Source organism: Pleurodeles waltl, chromosome 2_2, assembly GCF_031143425.1.
Source record: "Pleurodeles waltl isolate 20211129_DDA chromosome 2_2, aPleWal1.hap1.20221129, whole genome shotgun sequence".
Lineage (NCBI taxonomy): Eukaryota > Metazoa > Chordata > Amphibia > Caudata > Salamandridae > Pleurodeles > Pleurodeles waltl.
Window position 1 is genome coordinate 882,969,476 of NC_090439.1, and position 20,020 is coordinate 882,989,495.

Consider the following 20,020-nt stretch of genomic DNA (forward strand, 5'->3'; position numbering starts at 1 on the left):
GCCCTTTTCTCTTCCCTTCCAACATTATCCTGCAATGCTTTCAATTCTTCCAAGGTATCTATAACATGCAATGCATAACTTGGGCACATGTCGTTTTCCAGAGGTAACAATTCCCATTTATCTTTGAACGATATACAGTTCAATGCGCAAAACCTTAGGACTTGATCCACATATCCATTTCCCATTGACACAAAGGGGGTCATTCTGACTCCCGCCGGCGGCGGTAACTGCACGCCCGGCGGGAGCCGCCGAATGACCGCACTGCGGTCAAATGACCGCGGCGGTCATTCTGAGTTTCCCGCTGGGCTGGCGGGCGACCGCCAGAAGGCCGCCCGCCCGCCCAGCGGGCGACCGCCAGAAGGCCGCCCACCCGCCCAGCGGGAAACCCCCTTCCACGAGGATGCCGGCTCCGAATGGAGCCGGCGGAGTGGAAGGGGTGCGACGGGTGGAGTTGCACCCTTTGCGATTTTCAGTGTCTACCACGCAGACACTGAAAATCTATGTGGGGCCCTGTTAGGGGCCTCCAGGGGCCCCACGACACCCGTTCCCGCCAGCCAGGTTCTGGCAGTGAGAACTGCCAGAACCAGGCTGGCGGGAAGGGGGTCGGAATCCCCATGGCGGCGCTGCTTGCAGCGCCGCCGTGGAGGATTCCCTGGGGCAGCGGGAAACCGGCGGGACACCGCCGGTTTCCCGTTTCTGACCGCGGCTGTACCGCCGCGGTCAGAATGCCCATGGAAGCACTGTGGAAGCAGCCTGTTGGCGGTGCTTCCGCGGTCGTTGGCCCTGGCAGTCCATGACCGCCAGGGTCAGAATGACCCCCAAAGTCATGTGATTTCAGTTGTGCACTGCATTTCACCACATACAACAATTCATGAATTCTCTCATCATTTCTGACTGGTGAGCCAGAAGAGGTCAGGAAACCTCCTGGTGATCACAACTGGCCAAAATCATGCACTATTCCAAATCCATACTGGCTTTCCGTATAGATGGTAACTTTAAGCTGTGCAAAAGCATGGCATGCTCTAGTAACGGCTACCAGCTCTGCCACTTGTGCGGAATATACTCCTCAAAGCCAGGACGCTTCAAGTATACCAGAAATTGTGCATACAGCATATCCTGCTCTCAGTGTTTCACGGTTGTCTCTTAAAAAGGAACCATCAAAAAAATAGTTTGGTCATTTTCCTCCAAACGGGTATCTCTAATATCAGGTCTCAGTTTTGTGCACAGATCAGTTACTTCAAGACAATCATGTTCAACGTCTTCCACTTTGTCAATTTCAACATTTTCTTTCGGGACTAAGGTTGCTGGGTTAAGCACTGTACACCTTTTCAAAGACACTTTTGGGGACCCCAGGATGCTTGTCTCATAGAGAGTCAGCCTGGCACCTATAAGGTATTGCGTTTTGGCTTGCGTAAGTAAAACTTCAATGGAATGAGGGACCATAATTGTCAGGGGGTGTCCCATCACAATGCTCTCACTCTGAGTGAGACTCAGTCCAAATGCAGTGACTAAATGCAGACAGCCTGGTAAAGCTGCTGCAACTGGGTCCAAAGTAGCTGAAAAATAAGCTACTGGGCGGTTTACACCACCATGGACTTGAGTCAAGACAGACAAAGAGCATGCATCACGCCCATGACAAAACAACGTAAAGGATTTTGTGTAGTCAGGTATTCCCAAAGCCGGGCTTTGCACAAACCTTCTCTCAACTCAAAAAATGCTTTCATACAGGCTTAATCTAACACTAAGGGATCAGTAACTTCTTTGTGAGTCAGCTTCTGCAATGGCTTTTAAATGACTGAAAAGTTGGGAATCCACTGGCGACAATAGCTTACCATTCCCCAAAATAAACTGACATCTCTCTGTGTGGCTGGGGGATTCATCTGCAATATGGCTGTGACCCTTTCTCTGGATATTGTCCTAATTCCTTTCTCAATTAGGTGACCCAAATATTTCACTTCTTTCTGACAGTATTGTATTTTGCTCTGGACACTTTATGACCATTCTTCCCTAAATGATTCAGTAAGGCAATTGTATCATACTTGCACTCTTCTTTCGTTTTGGACACAATCAACAAATCATCAATGTACTGTACCAGTGTTGATTGGAAAGGCATTTCCAATGACTCCATGTTCTTCTTCAAGATCTGGTTGAAAATAGAAGGTGATTCTGAAAACCCTTGAGGAATTCTACACCAACAGTAGACTCGATCCAAAAATTTGAAACTGAAGAGAAATTGACTATCTTCGTGAGGGGGTACAGAAAAGAATGCTTGTGACAGGTCTATTACGGTGAACCATTCAGCATCGCATGAGATCTGAAATAAAATCACTACTGGATTTGGCACTACGGAGCAACATTTATTCACAATGTCATTCACCTTTCTCAAATCCTGAACAATTTGAAATTTGCCACAGGGCTTTCGCAATCCCATTATCAGTGAATTACATGGACTGCTCAACACTTTTTTCAAAACTCCTTGGTTTACAAATTCTGCAATAATGGGTGCAATCCCTTCAGTTGTATCCTGTGTCATATTATACTGAGGAATCTGGGAAAAAATTGCTTTTCGCTTGACTGGAACTTTAACTGACTCAACTCCTTTTATTAGACCAATGTCTTTTCCTGTCAAATCCCACACTTTCATTTTAACTGTTCCCTGTAAGTCAGAAGAGAGATCTCTTACTGTGAAAACTGGAAAGAAGCTAATCAAAGGGCTCTCTTCATTCATTGTCTCACAATCTGTCTCTGGAGCCAGGTCATCCTCATCATCACTGTTTGTCTGAATTTCAATAATCGGGCAACTTGTTTTATACAAGTCCCTTCCCAGTAAGGATATTGGACTCAAGTCACAAACTACAAATCTGTGTAATCCTTTAAAGTTGCCAATTTCAACCTGAACTGGTTCTGTAATTGGGTTAATCAAATACTGATTCGCGACTCCTACAATCTGGACTGTTTTCCTTGAAAGGTGCAAGTTTGAAACTTCTGCAGTTCTTACTGTAGAGCGTGTAGCTCCTGTGTCAACCAAGAATGTAACTTTGTGGCACAGTACCTTTCCCTTTACAAATGGACCTTTCTGATCTACTCCTAGGGAAGCAGCAAGCACACATACTTCTTCATCTGAATTCTCACTTACCGAATCATCGTTTATTCCATTCTCACTGTGTAATGGGAATTGGTGCACTGTGTTACTACTCTGATTAAACCTTTGACCTGTGACCTGCTGAGGAAGCATCACATGCTGCTGCTCCATTGGGGCTTGAGATATTTGCATTTGCTGTCTAGGTACCATTTGAACTTGCTCTTGCATTGGCTGTGAGTTAGGCATCTGCAAACGTGGCATTTTCACCTGCTGCATGGGTTGAAAACCTTGCACCTGATTCACATTGCTTTGAAAGTCAGGATTATGACCTCTTATTCTCGGTCCTCTCATGTTTTGGAAAGACTTGATGTTGCTTGTTTGCTGGACAACACCTTCAAGTACTAACATCGGACATTCCTGCTTCCAATGTCCGAACCCTCCGCAACTGTGACATGGCAACAATCTCTTCATTCCCTGCACATCATTTTGAACCACTATTGTATTCAAATTGGGACTACAATTTCCATTTCTGATTCCTCCACGACCTCTACCTCTTACTTGTTTGTGCCGCCTTAACCTACGTCACCATTGCCTTTCCCTTCAACTTTCTCCGCTTCAATTCAATCTCGTCACTACAGTACTTTACATACTGCAATACTTCATCAATTGGTTTCGCTTGCCAGCAAATCAAATGACTCTTAATCATCTGGCTAATTTCAGGTCTCAATCCTTCAACAAATCTGAACACAAAATGAATCACGTCTTTCGGCTCAAGTGTTTATGTACCACTGTAACGTTTGAACGCCTGCAACAATCTCTCGTAGAATGCATGTATTGACTCTTTTGCTTCCTAGGCTGTCCTGTCTATTCTCTGCCAGTCAATTTTCTTGGGCGAAATTCTAGTTTTCAAAAATTAAATCACCTTATAATATTATTTCATTACATCAGGAGACGGTGCGCCTGTTGCTGGATCTCTCTGAGGTTCTCTTGTCGGCAAATCTACGCTCCTCCTGCCTTCGATCTATAAATCTGCTGGAACTGCTATCTCTAACAGGGTGTTTAAGTCCTCCCACAGGCATTTTGCAAGTTTCACAAATCTGTCTGTCTGTTGGTACCATTCTACTGGCTTCTCCCTCAACCTGGGATAATCATTTGTAAATGACAGAATATCACCTCAGATCCAAGAGACATGGACAAAATTCCCTTCTGGAATCTCTCTGATTAGTAGAATTTTACTGGGTCTTCCACCTGCTGCACATTTGCAGTAAGATTTGCAGAATCTGTTTTCTTTATGTCTCTTTTCTTCACCCATCTGCCTTTCCACTTGTCTAATTCTCCCCACGTTTGAATGGTCTGGATTAATTCACCAAGGTGAATTTTCATTCCTGGTATGCTCATGTTTTCAAAATCGTTTGAATCAAAATCTAATCTGTAACTCCTCTTCAAGTGCTTTGTTTTTTCAACTTCTATGTCATATTTCTCTGCTATGTCTGCTAATTTCTGATGCACTATTTCTGCTTTGTTAGTAATCAGCTTGCATAGGTATTGCAACTCGTCTTCCTTGAACGTGTCAATCCTGTCTAACCCCGTGGTTCCCTCAATTAGGTCTTCTGCTCTAGTCTAAGGCCCTCATTATGAACATGGTGGTAAACCCCGTTCCCCGCCGTGGCGACGCTGAACAGAATCCCGCCATTGGCAGTGAACAGAAACCCACCATATAAAGATGCAAAAATCTGAATCCACCAAACTTTTCACAGCCACCAGTCACCCCCAGAACATTGTCGGCAGAAATGCAGGACATCCCACCCCACCACCGCCGAGCACACAAACTCCCCGCCCTCCAAATAATGATGCACAAATCACTGCGGCGGTAAGTGGAAGTCGAACGACCATTGGCGGTACAGACCGCCATGGCCAGCAATGGAATCCAACAGTAAGAATTGCACACATTGGCAAGTTTGAAACCCACACACCTGACACACATCCACAACACTATAAAACACTCACAGACCTGCCCCACAATCCTTTGCATCGCCAATAGGACAACTGAAATAGAGAAAACCAGAAGCAGACACTGAACGCCACAATACATGAATCACACACCCAACCACACAACAGCACCCTCACCTAGATCCACACAACACACCACTCACAACACACACCATGGCACCCCCCAAACACCCATGCTTCACAGAAAGGGAGCTAAGGACCCTGGTGGAGGAGATACTAAAGGCCGAGCTACAATTATTCGGGGCACAGGTCCAGCACACACCCATCGCCAGGAAGATGGAGTTATGGCAGACAATAGTGAACAAGGTCAACACAGTGGGACACCATCCACGCACGAGGGACGACATCTGTAAGAGATGGAACGACCTGCGATGGCACTGACTGGGAGGAAAAGGTACTGGCCATCCTGCACCCTGAGGGCCTCACTGGACTCACTGGAGGAATGGACTTAGGTAAGTCGTCTACAATCACCCCTTATCCACCACACCTATAATGCATGCACCACCCCACCCCTCCAACATCCACCAGGACCACTACCCCACCCAGGCCACAATAACTACAGCCAGTCACCATGCATGCCCACAAATCCATCATCAGGCCCACATACCTCCCCCTGTGCACAGCCACCCACCCCTGCAAGGAATCATAAAGGCAGTACACCACCCACAAGACACCACCATATCCTAAGCAAAATGCAATGGCAACCTCACAAAGGCATCCTGCATGGTCAAAAAGTGGAAACCCTGCACAAAACAGCCCAGACCTGTCCCCCCCATCTGAATATGCAACTGTAACAGATATGTCCATTCCCCCCAACAGGCACCACCACCCATGCCTCCCTGACGGACAGGACAAGGAGTGGCAGTGCCCCACATGGAGACAGAGGCACCATCCAGGACACTAGAGAGGGAACCCTGGACAGTGAGGAATGCCCCGGCCCCTCACACAGTCCTGGTCTGTCACCATCCAGCAGCCCCACCCAGTACACCACTGACACCCCTACCACCCAGCCACCAACATCAGGCCAGGGCAACCGGCCCCCCACCTGTGTATCCAGGCCACAGACTGGTGGAACACAAGGACAGAGGCCACAGCCACCCCCTACCAACAGGCAGAAAGACGATGGCCCCAGTACAAGTGGTACCACCAGACCTGTGCAGGGGACACAGGCACAGGGGGCCATGCCCAGTGGGAGGGCATCAGTGGCCCAGGGGGGAGGCCACAGGATGGATGCTGCAGCCCAGGACATGATCTCTGAAATCCTGGGAGCATACCACCATACCCAGAACAGATTGGCCCAAATTGTTGCCACCCTGGAGCAGAGTGAGAGGCTGCAGAGAGTCCAACACCAAGAGACCATGGAGCAGTGGAAACTGCACAATGCCACCATGGCCACCATAGCAGGTGCGCTGCTGCACATTGTCCCAAACCAGCCTGAGACCCCCACAGACCAGGAAGCCCCTACTACAGGCCAAGATACAGACCGGCCAATAACAGCAGCAGCAGCAACTGGACTTGTGCCACCATCCCAGCACACACAGGAGACCTGCACCTCAACCCGTACAGGCCAACACCAGGCACCCAAACGGTCCGTCAAGTCCAGATATGGCACAGGAACACCAGCCAAGACCAAGGCCCCCTCTAAGAAGTGACTCTGACAAGAACTGTCCTCCAAGTGTGCCACTGAACCACCGTCCATAACGTGCAGTAACAATCCCAAAAACGTTAAATAACAGATGGACTTATTAACACTGCCAACAATCACTGAGACCATGTAGCCAATATGGATATCCACCAGTAGCCCACTCCCTTTACTGTAAAGAGCACCATGGCATCCCTGACAACAAATAAAACACCTGTTCACCAATGTAAATGTCCCCTGTCATTATGTTGAATGAAAATGAAGTGTGCATGCAATTGACTCTGAAATCATTTAATCATTTATTCATATCTTAATAGCAGGAATGGCACCCCACACATAACATGTGGTTGTGCCAACAGAATTGTCAAACAAGTTGTCCATAATGTCACATGTCCCATGCAAACCTGGTCACAGTGACAATGTCTATAGACCCAACACCCCCATAGAGGATAAGGCATACTGGCAGTATGCTGCACAGACAGCAACAGCATCAAATAGTACCACTTAGTTACTGGAAGTACAGTTGGATCAGTTGGTTCCTGGAGTGTAGACCCCCCCCTCATCATCACCATCACTCTCATCCCCTCTCTGAGGAAGCTGGTCTGGATATACAGCACCCTCCTCCTCCAAGAGCAGAATAGATTTCCTCACAGCCACGTTGTGCAGCATGCAGCAGGCCACTATTCTACACACCTTTTCAGGCTCATAGGCCAGGGATCCCCCAGAGATATGAAGGCAACGGAATCTAGCCTTCAGGAGACCTAGTGTGCGCTCTATCACCCTCCTAGTACGTCCATGGGCCTCATTTAAATTCTTCTCTGCATCTGTCCTAGGATTCCTCACTGGTGTCAGGAGCCAACGCATGTTGGGGTAGCCAGAATCACCTGAAAAAGGGGGCAAAACAGGACTTTCACTGACAAACCTTATTTGCAGACAGCCTGGCAGTCTGCTATGTGCCAAAAAGTGTCAGAAACACTTACCTATGATCCATCCTCTGTCCCCTTGTAGTTGTTCCATCATGTGTGGCACACTGCTGTTCCTCAGCACAAAGGAGTCATGGACTGATCCAGGGTACATGGCATTCACATGTGAGATGTACTGGTCTGCAGTACACACCAATTGAATGTTTATGGAGTGAAAGTTCTTCCTGTTTCTGTACACCTGTTCACTTACTCATGGGGGGATGAGAGATATGTGAGTTCCATCGATGGCACCGATCACATGGGGAATGTTGGCACAGGCATAGAAGTCTGACTTGATGGCAGGGAGGTCAGCACTTTGGGGAAACCTCAAATATGTCTGCAGGTGTTGTACAAATGCATTCAGGAATCTGGACAGTATAATGCTAAACATTGGCTGTGAAAAACCTGCACCCATGCCAACTGTCACTTAAAATGAGCCCATGGCCAGGAAATGGAGTGCAGAGAGCAATTGTACTTCAGTAGGGACGGCATGCTGATTCCAATTAGCCAGTCTCAGTGCTGGATCCAGTAATGCACAAGGTTCATGAATAGTAGCACGGTTGAGTCTGTAATTGATAATGATGTGACGCTCCACCATGGTCCCCAAATCAACAAGTGGTCTATACACCGGTGGGGCCCTCTCACGCCACATGGGTCTGTACCTAGGAGGAGTGGAGAACACATGTGAGGAACACACAGACATCTGACCACAATGTTAAATATTCAGCACTGCTGGCATACTAGTCGACGACACATATGCATAGTAGGATGTTAAACTGGAGTGACATGTCCTCAATGATACATGAGGACTGTTGTGGTGAGTAAATTCATATTTGTAAATGCCTATGGGGGTTTGGTACAATAGGGCGTGCATGGGGCAAATGAGGAAATAATAACTGCGTAGTAATGTCCAAAATGTCTGCCCCTTGTAATCCAGAAATGTTGTTGTGGAAGTGACCTCATATCGCTAGCGGTTGTCGTAATTGCGTGAGGTGGTGTTCACCGCTGTGCGATCATTCATTGGTTAATATGGTTGTCAATGGGGAATTTTTGCGTATAGTGATCGCCACCGGCGGTGACGGTGCACACCGCTGCGGAGCGTACACCATCTCGTCACCCAAACTTCACTTGACTCACGGATTACGTGCATGCAGGTACTCCACTGAGTGTGCTGCTGTGTCCTGCCTCTGGTCCTGGAAATGGCATGAGAAGCAGGGGAAAGGGCCCCGGCCATCACCAGCGAGGAACTGGACAAACCCGTGGACGGGGTCCTGCCCCTGTACGCCAAGCTCTACGGTTGACCAGAGGTACAGGTGAGTAGGTGGATAGGGGGGCATGGATGTGTGGAATGTTGGTAGATGCTGTAGACATGTAGACATGTGTGCACATTTGACACTGTACAGTTGTGGAATTCATGACATACTGTGTGTGTGAAGTCATGTTATGCTGTTGTTGGTGTCCGTCCCATAGGGGACGTATAGCCAGTTGTATCTAATGGGCATTGTCTGACCTTTGTGTTACTTTTTCTGTGTGTCCCATATAGGTCAGCGCCCATCAGAAGAGGGGTCTGTGGCATGCCATCTCCAGGGAGGTGTAAACCCTGGGGGTCTACAACCAGCAGAGCACCCTCTGCAGGAAGCGGTGGGAGGACCAGCGGCGCAAAGCGAGGAAGACCTGAGAGGCCCGCTGGTGAAGTCCTCCCAACGAGGAAGGGGTGCACGTCGGGCACTGACCCCCCCTAATGCGGCGCATTCCGGCGGTGGCGTATCTGGACCTGGATGGGCGCTTGAAGGCTGCACAGCAGACACAAGGGGGTGAGTACAGAAACCATTGTATGCCTCCTTGATGGATGTGTGAGTTGGCTGTGGTATGTATGCTGTCTAGTGGCAGGGACTCTGACTGATGCCTTTTTACATAATGGCCCCGTGGGGAGTTGGGTTGTAAGGGTCAGGTCTGCAGTACTTCAGGTCCTTCAGTGATGTAGGGAATGTCTGTAGAGCAGGGTTGTGGCCACTAGTCAGGGGCATAGCCATGTGTATAGCGGTAGGTGCTGCATGGTGGAATATTTACAGAGTGGGTGTATGTGTGAAACAGTTATGTACCTCCATTCAGCTATTAACAAGTGTCTCTCCTGTTTTGTCTACCCATCCCTGTTCTCTTGTGTGGTCTGTGTACAACAGCATCATCTGGTGTGGGAGCTGAGGCACCGGCGAGTGGGGATGCAGCGGCCCATGGTTCCATGGAGGCAGAGTCGAGCAACGCCAAGGGGACCAATGGGTTGGAGGGCGAGGGGAGTACCACGGGGGAGGCAACTACCACTTGAGGTAGTGACTCTGATACCTCCTCTGATGGGAACTCCCTGCCGGTGGCGGACCCTAGTGGGCCCACCCATTCTGTGTCATCTTCCGCCACCCCCCATACCATCACCGCCCTCCCATTTGCTCCCCACCGAGTTGCCAGTGCTCGCTCATCCAGAAGGGTGGGCGTCTCCTTCACCCTAGGCGCCTCATACCCTGCCCAGTCAGCCCTGCTGCCCTCACGTAGGAGGCTACTGACCTCCTGAGGAACATCCCTGTAGGGCAGACAACCATTGTCAATGCCATCCAGGGGATAGCATCAGAGGTGCAGCAGACCAATGCCTACCTGGATGGCATTTACTGTGCCATGTCTGGCCTACAGAGATCTTTTCAGGCTCTGGCCTCCTCTTTGACGGCAGCCAGTGTCCCTGGCCATTTCGCGCCCCCCCTCCAACCACCTCTACTCCTTCCAGCACACCACTCCCTTCACCCGTCCCAAGCACACATTTTGACAGCCATGCACACACCTCAACACACAAGAAGCACACTGCAAAACACAAGCACCATACTTCCCACCACAGGCATACACACAGCCAACATACAAAGGCACACACAACAACATCCACCTTCCCCCAGTGTGTCCACCTCTTCCGCCTCCCAGTCTGTCACCCCTACATGCACACTCACAGGCACTGCACCCTCTTTCACTGTTGCTGACCCCATTCTTGCAGTCACCACAAAATCAGACATCCATTCATGCACCCCAGACACCACACCTGCACTCACTACAACAACGGGGATGATTTCTCAATAACCGGAAAATGAATTCATCATCATCTGATTCTTCTTCATGTGTCAGGTACGTCCTAGATCTTGTGGATTTCTGCTCTTTGTCATCGGAAGGATACAAATCTCTCTTGTACTGTTTCTAGCTTTGTTCTCATTCTCCTGTGTAATCGCAGGAAACAACTTAATCCCCTGTAAAGTCTTGGTTCTCAAAAATTTCTGATCACTGTCCCATATAGCCTCTTCTATTGTTTTCTCAGCTTTTCTCATTCTCCTCTCAATTTTTTGTTGTTGTTGCTGTCTGGCTACTAGTTCTGAAATTGCTAATGCCTTGAACCGTGCTGGTCTCGGAGGAAGTTTCAAATCATACAGCACCCTCCTCAAATTCTCTAACCTCCTCCAAATAAATGTTCCATGGACAGGAAACGCTAAACTCCCATCTTTCCCTGTCACTTTGCACCATTGTTTCAGCAAAAGACATGGTGCAGCACCCTTCTCTTTGAATACAATATAGACGGGTGTACCTTCTGGCGGTGTAATTTCTCCTACACTCATTGAAATATATGTATCTCCCCTTAGGGCACTCTTTAAAGCTTTGAAAAATTTTATCTCTGCAACTTTTATGCTACTTTCAATCAAATCAGAAAGTGACTTTCAATCCCAAAATCCTTTTCCCCGACCTTCTCAACCAATTGCGCTTCACGGTTGTCCGCCAATCCAAGCATGACCCTTCTCACCAACCTATCCCAGCGCGGCTATAATGACGTCACACTCAGACGTTCAGCGGCTGACAAAGTCTTTCGGCTTGTCCTCCTAAACTCAGACTCACGCAAAACTAATGCAAAATTATTGCGAGCACTAAACAAAATCAAAACCCAATTTGTCTGTTTACTACAGGTAGGTTAACACAATCGCTTCAGAAACCTTATGGATTTTTCCCTGACGGCCTTTTGTTCCAGCAGCTACTCTTTCTTTCTTAGTTTCCCTGATTCACAAGCAAATTCGACCCACAAATTTCTCTCTCAACTGATCAGTGTATCTGTCCTGGTGTATAAATCAAAACAGTATACACAGTTCCACTAGAAGAAATGAATTCCTATCATTTAAAAGTTCCTGAGAATCCAAATTTCTTGGAGCAAGAGCCCTCACTCACTGTTTGGTGACATGCTTCATCATTGGGCTATGCTCCTCGTCAGGCCGGCACTGCAATGCCTGATGGGCCCCACACGGGTGCTCTTTGCCGAAGATCTTTTGATGATAAATATTAGCCGGTCAGTGAACTGATGTAGGATTGGTATGTAAAAAGAAAAAGCGCTGTTATAAATGACTAGAGGTAAAATGTATTTTATTAAGATATCTAACCTCTGTCATGATTAAAAACAGAAATGTGGGGAGGGAGTAAGATAAGGTCTAATCTCCCCAAAATAGAAAAAGAAAAGGTGTTGGTAGCTATCACTAAACCTCTCAACTTAGAGTATAGTGCATATAGGTACAGGCTCCCCTGTACCACAATTAAATCTAGGTCGACATGTTTCTTGCTTTTTAGTCTATCAGATCTAGTGCGATTCTTCAGGACCAATAAATTTACCTAATCCTAAAGTTACATAGAACCCATATTTTCTTGGTATTTGATCTGTCCTGGTGCACATAGGACTCGTCAGATCTCAGTCCAAAAGCCTTTCATTCACTTTAACACGCATTCTCCAGTTTGTCAACCACGCCCGATTGACCTATTAAACCAGACAAATTACAACAAAAACCAAGTGTCTCATATACTTTTCAATATACTCCGGAGTTTTAGAGCTCGCAGGGCCCATATATCAACAACCATGTGGACAATTATTAAGCACAAAGCGCCACACCCATGTGAAGTTCGACGACATTCCTACTTTCATACTTCGGAGTACGCAAACTCCTTCAACAATTTCATTTGGAGTATGCACACTCCCTAAACCATCACAAACATTACAATTCACTTGCGATTTGCATAAGCTGTGCAAGCACAAAACCTATTCCATTCACACTTTCACTAGAACGCAGAGAACATCTTCAAACAAGCATTGGCAAGCTCCAAAGTTGTGGGAAAGTCATTGTAAGTACTTAGGGACCCATTTTCTCTCCACTTTGTATCTTTGAGTCTGCAAAAATCTGAACTTTCACCAATTTCTCTTCTCCAATCTGCAAATGATGTTCTCTTTAGGGGACTAACCATTACCCCACTACAATCTCTGGGGACCAGCTATTTCTGAAAGGGGATACAGTTGTGGTGGCCTCTTAAAGAGAGGTAGCCATGTTACTCTCTTACCTTATCTAGACGACAAATGCAATTTGGCCTTATGATGATTGGCTCTTAAGAAAACTAACCATGTACCGGGCCTTTATGATGGGCTCTTAAGAAGACTAACCATCCTCTGCTACCATCTCTGTTAGCGCGTCTGACCTTATTTGGTTTCTTATCTTTAATTTATAAGGGGACAGATACATGTCCGATGGACCCTTTGACTGCGCTTAGAGTAATTCCCACCATAGGACTCAATTTCAATACAAATCGGTAACAATATCAATCAATAGAATCAATATTCTTTGGAGTCAGTAATTTCCATGCATCATGACCCTTTTGGCCATGAATTATCCCACCTTTATGTAAAAGTTAGAATGTTTATTTCCCTATATTAACAATGCTAATATCACATAACTTAGTCTCAAAATCAAATGATAAAAATACAGAAACAAAACTGCTTGACCAAATCTTCTAAAGAATCTCAATTTAATCAAGGCATGGATTGTTATGCACTCTAGAATTACAGTAAAAATCAATAGCAAGAATAACTGCCCAATAGAAATAGCATACATTTAGATTCAGCAAAGAAATGAAATCAACTGTTAATAATTTGCAAACATCTTCTGTGTGTCTCCTAGCTAACCTTCTGATTAGATTAGCATTTTTGGGCTTCATGCAAAACAATTTAGTCCACACAAATTTGTAAAAACATCTAGCTATGGCTCTATCAAAATTAGCGGTTTGTACCTAGAAACAAAAGACAAATTTCATCAACAATAACATTTGGCTAGTACCTCTCCTTGGTATGGGTCAGCAAGCTGTGACTGTCTTTGTCAATTGTCAATAAAGTTCAAGATAGGATTCTCTAAGTAAAGAATCAAGGCGAGTACACCTCATCGGTGAAGAAGGAAAAAGGTAAAATGTCTCAAAGAATGGGGATAATCGGAATGGCGTTTCTCAGAAAAAGATTAAGAAAAAGTGAGCTCTCTTCTCTCTGTGCAGTTGGGCTATGTTAAGATTCTCCCAAACTCTTCCCATGTTGCTATTGGTTAAAGAATCATACGTTTACATTTAGTCCAATGTAAGAAGAACCTCAAATCTAAGATATAACTAAACTGTTTTTCACATGTCGAAGATTGGCTCCTCTTCTCCTGTTCTCAGACTCGTAAGATAATAATTTTGTATCTCTCTCTGTATTCCAGTCAGTGCATCCATTGTTAGTTCCTGAGAACATCGCTTTTACACACACTAAACTCTACAATGTATTGATAGCTAATATAGCATATTCTAGCAAGCAGTTCTCATGGGAAAGAAAACATTTACTAGCATTTGGGCAACACAGTGAAATAATACAGATATTAATTTCTCTATGCAGCCATTTTTTGTGAATTGTTTAAGCAGTGCAACTTAACCTGAGGATGTGCAACTAGGCCCAAGACCTCGCTAACTTAAGGCCTACAATTAATAAAGCAAATACATCATACGTAATATTTAATATAACATACTACTACATTAGGCTAAACATGAGCAGGTCAATTCATAATAAGAAGCAATTAATAAGGACACTTTGTGATTACTGGCGGACACATTTTCCAAGTCATATATATTATTTTCTATATTAACTCAGTTTCAACATTTAGAATACATGAATATTTATTAGTAAAATTAAGCGTTTGCAATGGCGACTGCAAGCAGGAAAAACTTAGAATAGTCCTGACACACAGGAGTGAGGGGCATTGTGTTTTTGTTTTCTCACACACCCTCTTTGAAATTTAGTTTTAAGAATGCAAAAAATGGTGAACCGGCTGCCAAGATGAAGCCGTCTGACTGGCACTGACACTGCTCCTGCCAATGAAGGGCTGCCTGAGGCATGGCCTTCACAGACTGGTTTGGCGGCCTGAGTGGCGAACTTTAAATTACCCCAGAATTTTCAAAGGCCCCCTCAGTGCCTAATTTGTGAAAAAAAACACACAAACACAAAAAAACAATAAGTGCCAGAACCCTCGCCAGGAGACCACCACTGTAGGTTGCACCACTTAATGCCTATACAAGGCCTGCCAGTGACAGTACCAACAAAACTACTAACCATTACACTCCTACATGTGTGACAATTCAAACTATTCCAGGCGCCCAAAACTATAAGAATGCCTTGGGCGCCATGTATTAGTCCATTTTAATCTTTATTGAATTAATAAACAACTATTGCTGGGCTCATTTCTAAATTAGACATACAGCACCACTATGGCAGACTGTCATAAGTGCCGGTGCTGACAATTAAGTGCAGATGTGGAGCCCTGGAAACCTGGGTTTAAATTAAGCACTGGCCTACTTGAAAAGCAGTGTAGTTCTCCCTACTCGCTCCCTAAATGTGAATTAAATTTCACGGTTTCATGAGTGCAGTGCCTCAGGAGAGCCATTAACTCAGTGCCCTATAGAGCCTTAAGAAGTGCTCTATCGTCATGGTCTCGATTGGACATGTCACTTGACTTCCCAATCTGGCAAGGCAAGGGTCTTAATCAATGCACTGGACTTTTAGTTGCCTGACTCCAATGTGTATGAGTTATATCATCTTCAGACTCTACATGCATTGTCTGGGAAGTATTTGGATTATTATATAGATGGAGTCAGACTTTATAGAGTTATCAAGACTTTCACCATCATGTGAAATCCTTTCAGAGTGCTTGTTTTTAGGACTCTGAAGCAGGAGCCACACAAGCCAGCTTTGCTGAGGCTCTGCCACCTGGGACCACAGACTGTAGACTCACTTGACCCACAGGCACAGATTCCCTACTAGTCCTCAGGTTCTCCCACTGAGGGTACTGTTTACTGCAATGGTTACCTCCCATGTACCGTGCTCTGCATGGATCACAGCAGTCCTCTCAGTCCGGATAGATGCGTCATCAATGACTCCTTATTTAGGGTTCTTCAATATACCAAAAGTGCATTTCCTTCTTCTTTCCACTACAAATTGAGTAGAGCCCCTTGCCTGGAGCGACTCCCATGTTTTGGGTCTATGCTTTACTTTGGCTACTTTTTGTACTTTGCTGGTTCTCACTTTATTGATTCCACTCTTGTGTTAATATATCAGGGTTTTAAAAAAAACTAATTTTGATAGCCGATCACTGAGTTCTAATCAATAATATACTCACCATGTTAGGGAAACTTCTGGATGGATGGCACATCGAAAGATTTCAGAAGGACTCCCGGACAGTACAAGGTTGACCCCACATTAATATGCCATCTGAGTGTGAATATGAACCTATGAACTAAGGCACTAACAAGGTAATAAAATGCCCTGATGAATGTATGATAATAAATGGCAGCACTGAAACATACCTAGTCCTAATGAACTTGGAAGGCAATTTTTAAGAGTTGTTAACAAACAGAAGGGAATGAATATTTAACAGAAAAAGTTGGAATTCAAAACCTAATGCTGAGCATGTTCATTTTCAACTCAGAATGCTAACAATGCACACAGCATGCAACATATGGATTTTCCTTTGAATATTATTACAACTACCATATCCTATCCTCAATATAGAAACTTGCAGAAAAATAACTTTTGCATTTCAAGATTTCCCTGGATGAAATGTGAAGGGAAAGCAGGTAATTTAGGAAGATAGCCTCTTTCTAGCCTTGTTACCCCCACTTCTGGCCTGTTTGTGAGTATATGTCAGGGTGTTTTTACTGTCTCACTGGGATCCTGCTAGCCAGGGCCCAGTGCTCATACTGAAAACCCTATGTTGTCAGTGTGTTTGATATGTGTCACTGGGATCCTGCTAGCCAGGACCCCAGTGCTCATAAGTTTGTGGTCTGTATGAGTTCCCTGTGTGGTGCCTAACTGTATCACTGAGGCTCTGCTAACCAGAACCTCAGTGTTTATGCTCTCTCTGCCTTTAAAATTGTCACTGCAGGCTAGTGACTAATTTTACCAATTCTCATTGGCACACTGGAACACCCTTATACTTCCCTTGTATATGGTACCTAGATACCCAGAGTATTGGGGTTCCAGGAGATCCCTATGGGCTGCAGCTTTTCTTTTGCCACCCATAGGGAGCTCAGTCAATTTTAACATAGGACTGCCACTGCAGCCTGAGTGAAATAACGTCCACGTTATTTCACAGCCATTTTTTACTGCACATAAGTAACTTATAAGTCACCTATATGTCTAACCCTCACTTGGTGAAGGTTAGGTGCAAAGTTACTTAGTGTGTGGTCACCCTGGCACTAGCCAAGGTGCCCCCACATTGTTCAGGGCAAATTCCCCGGACTTTGTGAGTGCGGGGACACCATTACACGCGTGCACTACATAAAGGTCACTACCTATATGTAGCGTCACAATGGTAACTCCGAACATGGCCATGTAACATGTCTAGGATCATGGAATTGTCCCCCCAATACCATTCTGGTATTGGGGGGACAATTTCATGCATCCCCGGGTCTCTAGCACAGAACCCTGGTACTGCCAAACTGCCTTTCTGGGGTTTCCACTGCAGCTACTGCTGCTGCCAAACCCTCAGACAGGTTTCTGCCCCCCTGGGGCCTGGGCAGCCTGGTCCCAGGAAGACAGAACAAAGGACTTCCTCCGAGAGAAGGTGTTACACCCTCTCCCTTTGGAAATAGGTGAAGGGCTGGAGAGGAGTAGCCTCCACCAGCCTCTGGAAATGCTTTGATGGGGACAGATGGTGCCCTCTCTGCGTAAGCCAGTCTACACTGGTTCAGGGATCCCCCAGCCCTGCTCTGGCGTGAAACTGGACAAAGGAAAGGGGAGTGACCACTCCCCTGACCAACACCTCCCAGGGGAGGTGCCCAGAGCTCCTCCAGTGTGTCCCAGACCTCTGCCATCTTGGATTCAGAGGTGTTGTGGCACAATGGACAGCTCTGAGTGGCCAGTGCCAGCAGGTGACGTCAGAGACCCCTCCTGATAGGTGCTTACCTCTCTCAGTAGCCAATCCCCCTTTCTGGGCAATTTAGGGTCTCTCCTCTGGGCTATTCCTCAGATAACGAATGCAAGAGCTCACCAGAGTTCCTCTGCACTTCCCTCTTCGACTTCTGCCAAGGATCGACCGCTGACTGCTCCAGGACACCTGCAAAACCGCAACAAAGTAGCAAGAAGACTACCAGCGACATTGTAGCACCTCATCCTGCCGGCTTTCTCGACTGTTTCCTGGTGGTGCATGCTCTGAGGGCTGTCTGCCTTCACCCTGCACTGGAAGCCAAGAAGAAATCTCCGTAGGTTGATGGAATCTTCCCCCTGCTCACCCAGGCACCAAACCTCTGCATCACCAGTCCTCTGGGTCCCCTCTCATCCTGACGAGCGGGGTCCCTGGAACACAGGAGCTGAGTCCAAGTGTCTCCCTCAGTCCTGTGGCCCTTCTGTCCAAATTTGGTGGAGGTAAGTCCTTGCCTCCCCACGCCAGACAGTAATCCTGTGTACTGCGTGAACTGCAGCTGCTCTGGCTTCTGTGCACTTTTCCAAAGATTCCTTTGTGCAGAGCCTAGCCCAGGTCTCCAGCACTCCGTCCTGCATTGCCCAACTCGCTGAGTTGGACTCCGACGTCGTGGGACCCTCCTTTGTGACTCTGAGTTGACCGCTGTCCTCAGATCTTCTAAATGCCTGTTCTGGTATTTCTGCGGGTGCTGCCTGCTTCTGCAGGGCCTCTCTGAGTTGCTGAGTGCCCTCTCTGTCTCCTCCTCCAACGGGCGACATCCTGGTCCTTCCTGGTCCCCAGCAGCACCCAAAATCTTCAACCGTGACTCTTGTAGCTAGCAAGGCTTGTTTGCGGTCTTTCTGCGTGGAAATAACTCTGCATCCTCAGGTATGCCATGGGACATCTTCTGACAAAAAGAGAAGTTCCTGGCACCTTCCGTTGTTGGACTTGGTCCCTTTCCTTTACAGGTCCTCAGGTCCAGGAACCCATCTTCAGTGTTTTGCTGGCAGTAGTTGTTCTTGCAGAATCCCCTATCTCGACTTTACTGTCTTTCTGGGGTAGTAGGGTAACTTTACTCCTACTTTTCAGGGTCTTGGGGTTGGGTATCTTGGACACCTTTAGTGTTTTCTAACAGTCCCAGCGACCCTCTACAATCTACTCTAGGCCTGGGGTCCATTTGTGGTTCGCATTCCACTTTTGGAGTATATGGTTTGTGTTGCCCCTAGGCCTATTTCTACCTATTGCATTCTATTGTGATTCTACATTGTTTGCACTACTTTTCTAACTGTTACTTACCTGTTTTTGGTTTGTGTACATCTAATTTGTGTATATTACTTACCTCCTAAGTGAAGGTATCCTCTGAGATACTTTTGGCATATTGTCACTAAAATAAAGTACCTTTATTTTTAGTAACTCTGAGTATTGTGTTTTCTTATGATATAGTGCTATATATGTGGTGTAGTAGGAGCTTTGCATGTCTCCTAGTTCAGCCTAAGCTGCTCTGCTATAGCTACCTCTACCAGCCTAAGCTGCTAGAACACCTCTAATCTACTAATAAGGGATAACTAGACCTGGCACAAGGTGTAAGTACCACAAGGTACCCACTATAAGCCAGGCCAGCCTCCTACAGACATCCATCTGTTGTATGTGGCATTACCGATCCGAGATGGAAATGAACATGCTCAGCATTGGGAAAAGACTTATTTGTGTGTGGAAAAGGCTGCTTTATTGGAAAACAGGTGCACTTACAATGTAAACCTTGGCCTGCGCCTTACAAAACTATATGCCTCGCTATACAGCCAGTCACCTACCAAAACTTACCCCACTCCTCTACCCTACCCTCCCCCTCCTTTAAACTTAGCCTTGCCATCTAGTACTCCTTAAACTGTTCAAACTGTATACTCCCCATTGAAACTGTTTCCTATTGTTAACTGCCTTCTGATGCAACATAACAATGAACTTGCAACTAGCATAACTCATAAGGTAATGTTTTACTTCCTGTCTTGTTCTGGCCTGCTGTTGTCCATCC